The sequence below is a fragment of the Sus scrofa genome, chromosome 16 (genome assembly GCF_054392235.1).
Source record: "Sus scrofa isolate SSC_HxYL_T2T_F1_AM1 chromosome 16, Sscrofa_HxYL_maternal_Yorkshire_Landrace_v2.0, whole genome shotgun sequence".
NCBI lineage: Eukaryota > Metazoa > Chordata > Mammalia > Artiodactyla > Suidae > Sus > Sus scrofa.
In genome coordinates this window covers 22,481,797-22,494,524 of record NC_139398.1, presented here as the reverse complement: position 1 = coordinate 22,494,524, position 12,728 = coordinate 22,481,797, and the positions used below count along the sequence as shown (strand labels likewise).

Genomic DNA, 12,728 nt, shown 5'->3' with positions numbered 1-12,728 from the left:
GAAGGCCAAATAGGCAGTAGAGACAGTCTGCTAGCAAGCATGAGTCACAAGCTTATGTAATCTAATTGCAGGAATTCCATTCAAAATATTTGCTAGAGTTTATTGGTTAGAAACAAGTCTCACCCCAGTCCATATTCATAGGGAGAGTCACATGTTCCACAAAAAACTGAGATTTAGGAAGTGGGGATAATTCAGAGACAACTTGGTGTCTCCCTGCAACAACTCAAGCACATTCTATTTAAGGATTTATAATTAAGGCCAGAAGAAAGAGGAGGTGAGAGTAGAAAAATGAGATGCAATGAATAAAGATAAAGATGAAAAAAATAAGAAAAAGAGAAATGAAAAAACAAAATGAATGGAAGGAAGTATAATCAGTGCTAAACATAGAAAAAATTGAAAAATTAAATTGTAAGTCTACTATTGAGTCTAATAGAGCATGCATTGAGAAATATCTTACAATATTTTTCATGTATGATAAATATGGAAGAAAGCCACTGAAATATCAAATTAGTCCTCACCCAAAATGGGAGAGGGGAGAGGCAGTCGGGAATATTTTATAAGTGGATAATTATTTCTCTATTTGAAAAAGAATGGAGAAAAAGCATATGTACTTTATACCCATCATGGCCATTGTTTTAAAAATTGGAAAAATAGGAGTTCCCGTCGTGGCGCAGTGGTTAACGAATCCGACTAGGAACCATGAGGTTGCGGGTTTGGTCCCTGCCCTTGCTCAGTGGGTTAACGATCCGGCGTTGCCGTGAGCTGTGGTGTAGGTTGCAGACGCGGCTCGGATCCCGCGTTGCTGTGGCTCTGGCGTAGGCGGGTGGCTACAGCTCCGATTCAACCCCTGGCCTGGGAATCTCCATATGCCGCGGGAGCGGCCCAAGAAATAGCAACAACAACAACAAGAAAAAAAAAAAAAAAATTGGAAAAATAAATTGCTTTTCCAGGAAAAAAAAAACACCTTAGATCATGGTTACATTAGTAATAATTTTTACTATTACAAGCTCATAAAATAAGTGAGGATTTGTAAGTGGTGTGTATTTGTTGTTTCTAATTCAGAATTTAATATGTGAACTTCATATATGAATGGCTACAGTTTACATTACCTAGATGATACATCTCATATTATAATTCTTCTTTCAAGAGCATGGGTTATAACAAGTGGATGTGTTATTGCTTCTTTTGATGCCAGTATATTTTTAGCCCAAAATAAATATCCCATTATATGTAATATTAGCTCAAGACATTCTGAGCTGATAAACTTATGGCTTTTTCTTGACTGATTGTTTTTATTCTCCTACACTTTAAACATTTATTCATATTTAAATTTATGAGATTTCTTTTATCAGCTATCCGCAGAATCTTTCCTTTAAAACCCTATTGTCCAAAGATTCTACATACACTTTTTGGGATAAAGGAAATCATTCAAGTGGTAGGAAGTGCAGTGTTGCTTTTTGAAATAGTTCAATTGCAGAACGTTGAAAGCTTAATACAACCTCAGGTCTAAATGACTTCGATAATGATTTAAAAGGAACGGATGTGGTCCAAACTCTCTATTCAATTCCAAGAATAGTTGTCATATTGAAGATCTGAAAAACAATATGATCCTTTTATACTTCTCCATATTTCATTATGACACATTAATTTTAGGTGTAGAATAAATTTGCTATGCAGGATTCTTCTTCATCATGGTGAAAAGAGACAAATGGGCAAAAAAATGAAGGTATGGATTTCTCTTCATTTAAATTGATCTTTCTGTGTCTTCAGGGAACATTTAATAACTATCACACCTTTTTCATAGCCTCAGAAGTCTAATATGTATAGTTCTTTCTATGACTTTAATGGAAACCACTCAGTGAAAGTGGTCTGAACATGGCTTTTCAGTTACTCAGCATGAATGGTTTTAGGCCAATTTTTAATTATTGAAATGAAGGAATAAAAACAAATGATCAAAATTTCTTATATTAGAAATGGTTTTCAGACCCTGATTCCAAATATTCTGACACGGATTTAAAGTCTTTTAATACAGATCCAAACATTCAACTTCCATGATTAAAAGCTAATTGTGAATACTGCTCCTCTCATAACTAAAGTATTTTTGTATTTTTTCCCTTTTCATAACATAATTGAGTTTACTTAAAAAAATAAAGTATGAATAAATTCTTAGTTTCAGTGTTTTTAAGTTGTAGATTTGCATTTCCTTAATAATTAGTGATGCTGAACATTTTTTCATGTGGTTTTTTTTTTTTCAACAATGTGTATTTAGATCTTCTGACCATTTTTTGATTGGCTGGGTTTTTTTTGATATAAAGCTGAGACATTTGTATATATTGGAGATTAATCCTTTGTCAGTTGCCCTATTTGTGAAGATTTTCTCCCATCCTGTGGGTTGTCATTTCATTTTTTATGATTTCTTTTTCTATGCAGAAGCTGTTAAGTTTAATTAGATTTTTTTATTTTTATTGCTATAGGAGGTGGATCTGAAAAGATATTGCTGAGATTTATGTCAGAGAGTGTTCTGCCTATGTTTTCCTCTAGGACTTAGGGCTTTTATAGTATCTGACCTTACATATAGGTCTTTAATCCTTTTTGAGTTTATTTTTGTGTATGGTGTTAGAGAATATTGTAATTTTTTTTTCATATAGCTGTCCAGTTTTTCCAGCACCACTTATTGAAGAGACTATCATTTCTCCGTTGCATATTCTTGCCATCTTTATCATATACTAGTTGACCATAGGTGAGTATGTTTATCTCTGGGCTTTCTATCCTGTTCCACTGATCTATATTTCTGCACCTGTACCATACTGTTTTGATGGCTGTAGCTTTGTAGTATAAGTACTGTCTGGGAGCCTGACTCCTCCAGTTCCATTTTTCTTTTTCAAGAGTGCTTTAGCTATTTGAGTTCTGTGAAAAATGCCTTTGTTAATTGAAAGGGGTTGCACTGAATCTGTAGATTTCCTTGTGTAGCATAGTCATTTTGACAGAATTGATCTTCCAATCCAATAGCATTGCATAATTTTCCATCTGTTTGTGTCATATTTGACTTCTTTCATCGGGATCTTGTAATTTTCAGAGGATAGGCCTTTCTTTTTAGTGTGATAGTAAATGGGATTGTTTCCTTAATTTCTCTCTCTGATCTTTTGTTTTTAGTGTGTAGGTATACAAGGAAAGAATTCTAATATGAAATACTGTAGCATATTAGGGCTTAGAAGTTGGTGCACTTTTCATAATATCTAATTTTACTCTTTTAGTGAGTTAAAGTAAAAAAAAAAAAAAGATTCTGAAGGGATTCCTCATATTGGATCTCAGACAATGTATTGTAAAACCTAGATTTGGCTATTTGTTTTGATTAAGTCTTATTTTCTAAAAGAACTTGAAATATAGGTAAAGAAATGAAAAGCATAGATGCTTGTACTTTTTTTTTTTTTTTTTTGCTTCTTAGGGCCACTCCTGCAGCATATGTAAGTTTGTTGTCTAGGGGTCAAATTCCAGCTGCAATTGTCAGCCTACACCACAATCACAGCAATGCCAGATCTAAGCTCTGTCTGAAACCTATACCACAGCTCACAGCAATGCCAGATCCTTAACCCACTGAGCAAGGCCAGGCATCAAACCTGCATCTTCATGGATACTAGTCAGATTCGTTACCAATGAGCCACAATATGATGTGAAATCTTGATGCCTATAACTTTAAAGTATTACTTCTGAATTTTACTGTAATTCATCAGGTAAATTCACTTCTGGGTAGTGAAATGATAAAAATCTACTTCCAGAATGAAAGAATCTTAGAATACTCTATGTAATTAATCTTACAGATCTATATAGACTTTTGTTTGTATATTGCATTTATATGTGTGTGAATACATAATATGAAATGTAGGTGAATAAGGATATGTCTGTGCCTGAGTTACTGGTAGCTCAAAAAATAGTAAAAATAATGCATATAAACTTGTATTTATATTTAATATATTTGTTTGTCATAAAATCTATCCATTTAAAAAATTGATATTCAAGTCTAAAGTCTAAAACAGAATTGTGCCAAGATTTCAGTTAAGATTTGTTGTCCAGTAAATCTTATAAATTAATTTTAGGGATGGTTCTAAACAGTAAAAAAGTAGAGACAATATGTGGCAAATCCTTTTTTAATTACTTAAGGAGTTCAATGAAATTGAATTACAAAAATTTTAATACTTATTTTGTTAGGGTTTGCATATTTAAAACTACCTTGGAGATATTCAAATGGAATTTATTTTACTCTTTTCATATACTTATCTTAAAATATGTGCTTTAATATAAGTTATACCACTATATTTAGCAAATTGCTTAGCATATTATAGTAATTGTATAATTGCTCTTTATTTCAAGTGTCATTATTACTAGGAATGATTGAAATAATGCATATAATGTGCCTAATACAGTATCTGACATAGAAAATTCTCAGTAAATATTAGCTACTATTATATTTTCTTTGTTGAGGTCCTATGTATTTATAACTGTGGCTATCAATTCAAAAAGAGTTTATATACACTTTAAAAGTCCCAAGTTAATTATTTTTGAAGAATGTTTCTTATTGTATCACTTTAACACTATGATTTTATTCAACTGAAATCAAGAACAATAACATGTTTCACTGCGATAGATTTCTATTTCCTCACCTTTATGTTCTGATTTTGAGTGGAAGAAAGATTTATGAGTAGACACAGTAGAGATGAGGAAACAAGCTAATCAATCTTATTTTGTTCATAAAAAACAAAGTGAAGCAACACATTTTGGAGAATTTCCAGGCACAATTTGAGAAGTGGAAGTAAAGCAATTCTATCAATGCAACTTCTTTGGTCAGTAAATGCAAAGAAAAGGGTTAAGAATCTCCATTGATCAAATGGAAATATACAAGATGTATTAGAATTGTAGTATGGCTTTGTTAGTGAGATTGTACATATAATATTTCCAGAAATGAAAGTGGTATTATTTAGTTTCTCATCCTCCACAAGGAAGTGAATGCCACTGTTTTCATCTACTGCTTGAGATGTTCATATCACATGAGAAATGTAAAAATATTTTGTAAAGCAATCTATAAAAATTCTGGGATTATAGACTTGAATCAACTAGTCAGTTGTGAAAAACATCATTTCTGTGTAAAATTCAGGAATTCTTTTTGTAATTTTTGATAAGAAGAGTTTCAGTTAGGGCAAGGATTTTCTCAAGGCCAGAAACTCAAAAGTTTACCTAGAATATACACTCTTCTTTACAACTTTAGAATAGGGAAGAATTCTTAAATGGTCAAAAAGTTCAAACTCTAAATGAAAATGGATAAAACAATAGAAGACACATTTGGCCACATTAAAAGAATGATATGGAATGTAGATGCAATAAAATTATAAATTCCTCAATGCAAGAAAGTAAACAGATTTTAATGTCAAATCACCTAGACAGGGTTTCATTATGAATCTTTTCTCTGGTGTCATTTAGATAATTATGTTAGTTTGCTAGGCCTTCCATACCACAATTCCACAGACTGGATGGCTTAAACAACAGAAATTTATTTTTTTCACTGTTCTGGAGGATAGAAATCCAAAAGCAAGGCTTGGGCTGGTTTTATTCCTTCTGAGATTTCTCTCCTTGGATTGTGGATGGCTGACATCTTGCTCTGTCTTCATTTGGTATTTTTTATGTATGTTCATTCCTGAGTCTCTACACATGCCCCAATTCCCTCTTCATATAAGGACACCAACTAGTTTGAATCAGGACCTATCCTAAGGGCCTCATTTTAACTTAACCTTTTTAAAAACCCTTTCTGCAAAATATAGTCACATTCAGAGGTATTGGGGGTTACAGCTTCAACATATGAATTTGAGGGGAAGGGGACATAACTCATTCTATAAGAATCATATAAAATCATCAGAAAATAAAAGTACATTTTACTTCAAAGTTTAAATGAATACTGATCAAAATATCAAATATGATAAGTGAGTGAATCATCCAAATAAGATCTAAAACAATCATGTTCAGTCCACTTAAATCTAATAAAATTAGTGCAAATTCAGTGAGTTGACCTTACAAAAATAAAAAGCCAATTATTTCACCAGGAAAATTAGTTTACATGGGAATAGCAGATGAATTGCAATTTGTGACACTCAAATTATAACCAACCATGGGCAGGTCTGAGAAGACAATGCGAAGTTCAGCTTTTTTAGGTTTTCAGAGGAAATCAGAGGGTTCTGGTAGTGATTCATTGGCTGCAAGCAGTGGGCAGCTTGATGGCTCAGAAGGAAATCTTTCTGCTGGATTCAGTAAGCTGTGGCAAGTGAAACATGTGTGAGGGCTACTCACCTCCATTTTACATGGTTTCCTGTATTTTCACAAGTGTCATAGTACTACTTCTGGGCATGGGGAGAGCAGGCAGATACACTCAAATCCATCAGCTTGTTACTGCTGTCTTGGTGAGTAAAAGCCCAGACTGCCCCTGCACACCACGCATGCATATTGGAACAGAACGTCTCCTCCTAAAGCCATGTTCTGAAGTTACCATGGGCTGGCTCTAATTTATCTTTGTCTTTTACCACCAGGGCATTTTCCTGTCTTTTGTATTTGGCTCTATATTTAAAATTTGCATATGTTATATTTTTTCTAGTGTGTTCTATGTGTTTTTAGCAAGATATAAGTTATATGCACCAGCTGTCTTCCATAGTTTCTTAAGTCTGATTTCTCTTTCTCCTGTAGGTTGTTTAGTATGTTTTGTTTATGTTCTATGATCAACTTGAATAGTATTCAGGGACAAAAACAGACATCTCATGTCATAATTTACTCCTTTTATTTTACAGTTACTTTTCATATGTTATTCAATATACAGGTTGCCTTTGAATTAAAGAAATTACTCGGGGAAGTCAAAAAAATACCATCTAATTAATTAAAACTACAATTAGTTTTTTTTTTTCCTCAAACTGAAAACCTGGTCTTGAATCTAGAAATAAATTCTACTTATTAAAGAAAAATATGATGAAAAAAATATTTGTTCCTGGTACAAAGAGTGTGCTACTCATATTACAGAAGGAAGGAAAGTTAAAATGAAATTAAACTATTTCCCAAATGTATGTTATCAAAGACAAAATATACTTAAAGCCAATCTATAACACTTCATTACATTTTAGTAACTGGAATGGAAATATATGAATCAATGGAAAGATGACTACTCATCCGATAGTTTTTATTCTGAAAATGCCAAGTTGTTAATGAGTAAAGTGAACAGGAAAAAGACAAGTAAGAAGACATTTAAACAATGAGCAGAATTCCAAATTTCCAAGCTTTCCCACAGATGGCTTTAATTTAAAAGATACCTTCATGTAAATGATAAGTCAGATGACATTGAATAAAAAAGCTACTTTAAAGTATATGAATATGTATGCAATTATCCATATTGAAATAAGTAGAACCAATCACAATTTTATAATTTGAAGTATCCTTCCAGGAAATGCTTGTGTCCTGATGATGGTGATTTGTTTTTTAAATGAAAATTAAAATTGTGCTTGTGCTAGATAGACATTTATATGGTACAAACTTTAGTGTTTCAAAGCTATTTCTATTGAGTATATTTGGTACATTTTTACTTTTGACTTAATACAAAAAATATAAATTATTCATGCTATACAGAGATAGGTAATTGATCTCATAAGATTCTGTAAGCAGAGTGTCATTTCTGATGAAAGGTAGAAACTTTGGAGTTTTCACCTGCCATCAGCTAACTGACTGCCTTACCCCAATCTAAAACCAAGGTATTGAATTCCAATTTGTTCTTCATGGCTAGTTTTACATTAGCCTTAACATGAAGTAAATTGCTCTAATATGGATAATATGAGGAAAATTACATGTAACCGAAGTTACAAACAACGTGGTCATTAAGGATATGTAAGTTTCGGGAGAAACCCTACTCGGGGTACAAACAAAGAGTTAAATAGATTCAATAACACATGATTAAGTTACTTAAAAATGAGAGTAAATAGCCTAAAAAAGTTTGGAGAGGGTAGATATGGCTACAGATGTTAACAACATTTACTGTGTTATGTATTTGGAAGAATGGAAGGACCCAAACCACACTAAGAAAGGGTTGTATTCATATTTTGTGTTTTCCCAAACACTTTTATTTTTAACCAAGTAGTATTAATAATACCAATTAAAACAAATGCTAAAATAACATATTACTGAACTTTAATCCTTTGCCAAAAAGTGTCCAAGGACATTGTTAATCTTCCCATACTCTCAGCAGGCTTGCATGGGAGAAAGTCTTACTGCTCCCATTTCACAAAAGAGGATGCTAAGATAAAGGCAGGTTAGCAAACTTGCCCAGGGTCACAAAGCATGTCAGTGGGAAAGACAGGGTGAGTCCACATAGAATGTTCTGGTACTGATGCCCTCAACCACTATCCTAGGCAATCTTTATAATACAAGTGTGAGTGCACCCACTCACTCCCTCATAAAATGACTATAAAAAGATCACGCCTAATATAATGTACAGTGTGATGCATAAGAGATACTCAATAATTAAAAACACAGGATATTATACAAGAGGTATTGGATAATTAAAAGCTATCATTTTCCTGAAAAAAAATCATTATTTTAAAAGTATAGATAGTTCTACTTACCAAATAATACTGCTGTATATGTTCTGCAGATAATAAAAGTTAAAAATTATAAAAATAAATGCAACACGCAATGTACAGTTTGAATAATTAAAACGACTTATTGCAATAGTTTTTTTTTCTGAAGTTAGAGTATATGTTGAGTTTCATCCTTTTTAGACAAAATAGATTTTTTACATTATAATTTGGACTAGATTTATAAAAGTTTTCCAACTACACAGGCAACATTTCTGTTTTCAATAGAAAAGGTATTCCTTTTCTTTTTCTTTTGATTTACTAACCAGAATTAAAACTGCATTTTTTTTCTATTTTATGCAGCTCTAGCAAACAATATTGAAAAACTGTCTTCAGGAAATGATTATCCTTTAAAATATAATGTTTGAAAGGATATGTGTAAATTCATATACATATACATGAAAAATGTGCTTGTGTGAGTGAGAGAGAAAGAGAAAAAAGAGAAAGAAAGTGAAAGAGAAGGGAGTTACTATCACGGCTCAGCGGAAACAAATCTGACCGGTATCTGTGAGGACATGGGTTTGATCTCTGGCCTTGCTAGGTGGGTTAAGGATCTGGCGTTGCCATGAGCTGTGGCGTAGGTCGCAGACGTGGCTCGAATCTAGCATTGCTGTGGCTGTGGCGTAGGCTGGTGGCTACAGCTCCAATTTGCCCCCTAGCCTGGGAACCTCCATTTGTGCTGGTGTGGACATAAAAAGCGCCCCCCCCCCCAAAAAAAAGAGAGACGGAGAGATAAAAAGAAGTTGCTCTGAAATCTCAACTCAAAGCAATAATTGAGTTCATTCTGACTAACTATTGGTTGTCTAAGGCAATGTTTAAGAGTCTTTTTCTTAATTTTTATTTTTTATGGCCACACCCATCTCATATGGAAGTTCCTAGGCCAGGGAGTGAATCCCATCAGTAGCCACGACCAACATGGCAGCTATACAGCAATGCCAGAACTTTTAATGCCAGATCCTTTAACCCGCTGTGCCAAGCCTCGGATCAAATCCACACCTCCACAGCAACCAGAACCGCTGCAGTAGGATTCTTAATCCACTGCGCCATAGCAGGAACTCCAACGTTTAAGCTTCTAACAGATTTTCCCTCATGTCCTCCTTAAACACTCCCTAGCTACCACATATGTATTACTCATTCCCAAGAAGTAACTGAGGATTAATTATTCCACTTCCTGATGGATCTAAGTAGTGCTGAATTGATTTTATATAAGCATGAAATTTATGTATAATGGTTAGGGAGCTTAAAACTTCAAGAAACAAAATAAATGCAACTTAAAAGTAAAGAATTTTTTTTTTTTCCACATGCAAAAGACCACAGTAAATCTGCCTCCTGGCGCCAACTCTATTTTCTGCTTCTTGGTTTCTGTTTTCTTTCTTTTATTCTCCTCTATGTTTCGGTGTCTTTATTGAGCGGGACTGACAATGCCCAGAGAATAAAAAGGCCTCTCTTTCTTCAGCCTTCTTTTAAAAAGCAAAGGAACCCTATATAAAAATCCCCATCTATAGTTCAGTCATTGCTTAGAGCTGTAATTAGGGACCACTAGGATTGGTCAATATCAATCAGAGTTTCCCCTGGAGCTTGACGCAAATACATTCTACCCAGAATCACTTGATGGACTTCCCAGAAGTATGTACTTTTTGAATATAATTGAGACGCCTCAGGAAAAAAAGAAAAAAAGAGGATGACTATTTGGCAGGCAGCATAAAATGTCTGAAATGAGTTATTATTCTATGGTATCAAAAGATTTAAAATAAGGCTGTCTCTATTGGGCTGGATCAAAGCAGTCCCATTTTATAATCACATAGATCAAATAACCAATTCACTAATTTTTCAATTTCACCTGGCCATCTTGGATTCCTGAAGTCATAGTCTATTACCCAACACTCAATATAGACTTTGGAGCACTGGGGAATTCATGTTACTTATAACCAGTCAATCGATAGGATGAAATTATTAAACTAGTTTCTTCAAAAAGAATGAATTTTCCTCCTTTATTGTTTTTTCAATCTGTGTTTCCCTTCTCTACAAACACAAATACAATAATCATGCATTAGTAATGATTAAACATATAACAAAACAGCTTTAGATACACTGGAGGAGGTGGTGGGAAGGGAGTTAAATTGACTAAAATTTCCTAACTATAAACATCTCTTTTTCAGTTGCAAAATTGCAGAAATGTACATAATTGGTGAGGATTTTTTCAAAAATTATGCAACCTAGAAAAATGCATAACAATAATAGATATGGTGTACTCTGCATGTATGCCAGGCAGTCTAAAATATGATTCACAGAAATCCAAATTATGTTTGACAAAAGAAAAAATATAGTGGCTGTTTCAGATAATGAAATCCTTTTTTTTTACCCAAGAGTAAATGGAAATGTAGTGAGTTGAAACCATTCAGTACTTAAAAAAAGCTTTTACTTTTATCCAAGTTTCATATAAGTGCTTTTCTATTAGAAATATCCATTGATCAGTAGAATATATAAAATATGTTCTATGCACAGATTAAATTTCACTCCATAATTCAAATGCTCACTTCATTTCAAAACTAAAATGAATGTATACTTTACATGTCCAGAGAAAAGGTGAATCTCTAGGACTTTTATATATTTCCTCACTCTATAATTGGGTGTGTGTAATAGTGACATGCAAGAAAAGATAGAAGGCTTGTGCATGTCAAAGCAAAATTAATCCAGTAGTAAAATGTTTCCAATACCCTGTCATCTATAGTTGAGTCTTTGAAATCTTCCGAGAAGAGTTTTCTTTCCCAGATGAAAATAGGCCATCCAAATCATCACCAGTTATATTGTCACATATAACTGTTCCTGAAACAGTGGTAGTCACTTTAACCTGTCTCTATGCTCACTATTAGAAGGATGAGCTCCTGATGGCGCACCACATATTGTTTATCATTGTTTCCATAACACTCATGGCACAATATTGGACATATGTGTTACGTATGTGAAATAAATGTTTGTGCAAGGCAGGAAAGATGGAAGGAAGAAGAAAGGACAAATCCAATTAAGAGTGACTTATTTTGAAACTTCCATTGTGGCTCAATGGTAACGAATCTGACTAGTATGCATGAGGATTCTCGTTTGATCCCTGGCCTTGCTCGGTGGGTTAAAGGATCAAGCATTGCAATGAGCTGTGGCATAGGTCACAGACACGGCTTGGATCTGGTAATGCTGTGGCTGTGGTGTAGGCCAGCAGCTACAGCTCCAATTCAGCCCCTAGCATAGGACCCTCCCTATGCTGCGGATGTGGCCCTAAAAATAGAAAAAATAGAATGACTCATTTTTTTATAACTGACATCATGGGACTTATTAAATGTAAAATAATCTTAGAAAGAAAGAATCTGATTCAATTTGTTTTTCTTTAGTGGTTTTAAAGCCTAAAATTAATTTTAGTTTATCAGAGAGGTAATATTGGACTATATTTGGGAAATATTACTTCCTCACATATATTTAAGCCCAGCTACTAAGAGAATATTTTGCAGATGACTACCTGATTACAATTACATTAATTTTAAAAAGATGTATGTGGACCATACTGGATTTTATAGTTGACAGTATTTGCAGCTGCAATATCAATAATTGACTCAATTTTTAGATGGTGGCTATTCTTGCTTTGAAATTTTTAACAATATCCCAATTGCCCACAGACTCTAGAGTCTGGCAATTTCATGGGACTACATACCCCTCTACCAACACAATGTGCCATCCATGAGGCCTTGTTCATGCAAGTGCCCCGCCCTGGGGTTACTTCACATCTACTAGCAACTCCATGGGATCTCAGAAATCTCAAAAGTCTGGATGAAAGGTCACAGCATGAGCACACCAGCCCTTACTGACCTCTGCTGGGTGCTCATCCACTGGTGCCAGCCAGTTATAAGGGGCAACAAAATATTTAATCCTTGAAAGAAGAACACAATGAAACCGAAAATTTGAGGTTAATGTTTAATTAAGGGTGAGAATGTATAGATGGCAATATGTCAGCACACACATTATATTTACCATGAGATGTAATAATATACTAACATGTTTAATTTTTTTTTTTTTTTTTGTCTTTTTAGG

General features: G+C 33.8%; 1 protein-coding gene across 18 annotated transcripts in view; it reads left to right on the top strand.

Annotated features, from left to right (window-relative positions):
- Positions 1-12,728, top strand: part of CDH12 (cadherin 12) — a 989,627-nt gene that overhangs the window by 527,718 nt on the left and 449,181 nt on the right. For 3 of the 18 annotated variants that reach the window (XM_085001683.1, XM_085001676.1, XM_085001680.1), the window contains one exon: positions 2,649-2,740. The exons of the other annotated variants lie outside the window; for them this stretch is intronic. The gene's annotated coding sequence lies outside the window, so the exon portion shown is untranslated. The remainder of the gene's footprint in view (positions 1-2,648; positions 2,741-12,728) is intronic. 18 annotated transcript variants of the gene reach the window in all.